The sequence below is a fragment of the Leptonychotes weddellii genome, chromosome 7 (assembly GCF_054177405.1).
Source record: "Leptonychotes weddellii isolate Sample4059 chromosome 7, ASM5417740v2, whole genome shotgun sequence".
NCBI lineage: Eukaryota > Metazoa > Chordata > Mammalia > Carnivora > Phocidae > Leptonychotes > Leptonychotes weddellii.
This window is the reverse complement of record NC_138375.1, coordinates 133,973,343-133,975,791: the sequence shown is the minus strand read 5'-3', so window position 1 is coordinate 133,975,791 and position 2,449 is coordinate 133,973,343. Positions and strand designations below refer to the sequence as shown.

Here is a 2,449-nt window from a genome sequence, read left to right as displayed (position 1 = left end):
CCTAGCACGGGGCTGGATCTCATGACCCTGAGATCATGCCCTGGTCAAGAGTTGGAGGCTTAACCAACTGAGTCACCCAGGTGCCCTAAGGTACCAATATTTTTGACTGACTATGTGAATTCTTAGATTTCTAGTAAATCTGTTCAATTACAGGTAACTTATAATCCTACAATTTACAGGTCCTTGGAATTTCCCTGTATTAACACACATGGTTGCTGTGTATAAACATGACAACACACACACACAAGTTCACTAAACTTTTTTTTTCAGGTGGTCATATCCCATGAGTGATCTATTAACTCCACAACTCTCCTTGGTGATCCTGGTGAAATCCAATGTATAATACCACTTGGGTGGCCAACCATACTGGATGATCAGATTTTGACCTAGTGGGACTCTTCAGTCAATCCAAACACCCAACTCTTCTTTTTATGATCATTTTTGTGGTTTTCCTGATGGCCTTGTCTGGAAACACCATCCTGATCCTTCTGATCCACTGTGATGCTTACCTTCATAACCCCATGTACTTTTTTATCACCCAGTTGTCTCTCATGGATGTGATGTACATTTCTGTCACTGTGCCCAAGATGCTCATGGACCAGGTCATGGGTGTGAAACAGATCTCAGCCCCTGAGTGTGGGATGCAGATGTTTCTCTATCTGACACGAGGAGGTTCAGAAGTTTTCCTTCTTGCTGCCATGGCCTATGACCGCTATGTGGCCATCTGCCATCCACTCCGTTATCCTATCCTCATGAACCATAGGGTGTCTCCTCTTGGTGTCTTCCTCCTGGCTTCTGGGATCTGTGGATGGATTTATGCTCACACCCATCAGCATGACCTTCCCCTTCTGCAGATCCCGGGTGATCCACCATTTCTCTGTGAGATCCCTGCTGTAATGAAGCTTTCCTGCTCAGACACTTCCCTCTATGAGACACTTATGTACCTGTGTTGTGTCCTCATGCTCCTCATCCCTGTGACAGTCATTTCAAGCTCCTACTCTTTCATCCTCTTCACCATCCATAGGATGAACTCAGCAGAGGGATGGAAGAAGGCCTTTGCCACTTGTTCTTCCCACATGATGGTGGTCATCCTCTTCTATGGTGCTTCCATCTATACCTACATGCTTCCCACCTCCTACCACACCCCTGAGAAGGACATGATTGTATCTCTCTTTTATACCATACTCACTCCTGTTCTAAGTCCTTTAATTTATAGTCTTAGGAATAAGGATGTCACAAGGGCTCCAAAAAGATGTTGAATTTGGGATCTGTTTTACAGGAAACTATGAAGTAGGCAATATTTGTACTGTTTTTTTTCTTCACTCTACAAATTAAAACTTTAGGACCTTATACCAAAGTTTTTCTTCAGATTCTTTTAACATGATGTGCCATCACGTATTTGTCCCTTTTGAAGGAATTGTGTCCCTGAACTGGAAAGCTCTTCCTTTTTACACTTTTGCATTCAGAATATTTGTATAATTGTATTGCAGCCATGTTACATTTTTCTGAATATTCATATTCTTAAAAAATACATAATGAAATATTTGGAAACAAAGATCATAAGCTGTGTAACTGCTGAAAGAGAGATGGAGAGAGAGGTGATAAACCAAATGGGGTATAAACTTATAGGAGAATCTAGGCAAAGATATATGAGTGTTAATTGTACTATTATTATTCATACTAACTTTAGATAAATTTGAAATTACTTAAGAATAAAACATAAAGGATCAGACTTTTGTCTATTTTAAAAATGAATCCTGGCTGCATGGTGGCAGTGTAAGTGACAAATTTGGAAGTTGTACAGAAGTTAACATGGCTGATCATTACTGCAACAATCCAGGTGTTGGCCTGTGTTTAATTAGGGTGATTTTGTTCTTTAGGTTCCAAACCCGAAGACATCCAGTGGCTGTTACCTTCTCTGAAATAATTAGCCCATTGTGGTAGAAAGTTCTGTGGGAAAAACAACCCCAAGAAGGAGGGCTTAAGGAAGCTTTCCAGCATAAGGTGGTATTGGAGCTGAAATTTGAAGTATGTAACTTATTGTACAAACAAGCAGAGGAAGAACATCAAACTTTCAGTCCTTCATTTACTCAAAAAACATGTCTTATGCTATAATTTAAAAATAACTAATAGCTAAGTGAATTTAACATATAAATAACAAATCTACTATCCCTAAGGAATATAATCTGTAGGTGTAGTTTGTGCAAAGAGTTATAATAAAATACATAAATTGCTTTGAGGCTCATGTGGAAAGGGTGCAGCTGATCAGGACACATCAGTTCTACCTATTACAGTGAGTTCAGCCAAACAAAGAGGCTGAATGGAGACCCTAGATCACAGTGTTGAATGGTGACTAGATGTTACCTTCATATGAGTACTGGAGGCTGAGATCATGGCTCTTGCTCAAGGAGCAGGGACATGATGCCACAGAAAAGGAACACCATGAGCA

General features: G+C 40.2%; 1 pseudogene; it reads left to right on the top strand.

Annotated features, from left to right (window-relative positions):
- The first annotated feature begins 335 nt into the window (after positions 1-335).
- Positions 336-1,294, top strand: LOC102750217 (olfactory receptor 2T29-like; annotated as a pseudogene).
- Positions 1,295-2,449: the final 1,155 nt, after the last annotated feature.